This window comes from Mchenga conophoros, linkage group LG7 (assembly GCF_057382185.1).
Source record: "Mchenga conophoros isolate Kocher_MC1m ecotype Shallow Benthic linkage group LG7, M_conophoros_male_GT1.1, whole genome shotgun sequence".
Taxonomy (NCBI): domain Eukaryota; kingdom Metazoa; phylum Chordata; class Actinopteri; order Cichliformes; family Cichlidae; genus Mchenga; species Mchenga conophoros.
The window spans coordinates 17071515-17071737 of record NC_140532.1 but is presented as its reverse complement, the minus strand read 5'-3'; positions in this window follow the sequence as shown (position 1 = coordinate 17071737).

Genomic DNA, 223 nt, shown 5'->3' with positions numbered 1-223 from the left:
AGACACCAACAATTGACATTATAAAAGAGTTTAGGTTTTTAAAAAAGTTAAGACAAAAAAAAAACAAAACCCTGCAGAAAATCGAAATGGGGGTGTGGGTGGAAACAAGGATCCCCTGCTGCTCATGAACCCTTATTGCTCCTAGCTACGCACCTGCCTCTAAATCCAACGCACATGTGCAACACCCAGACGCAGAAACACAGACTTGTGTTAACTGTGACAA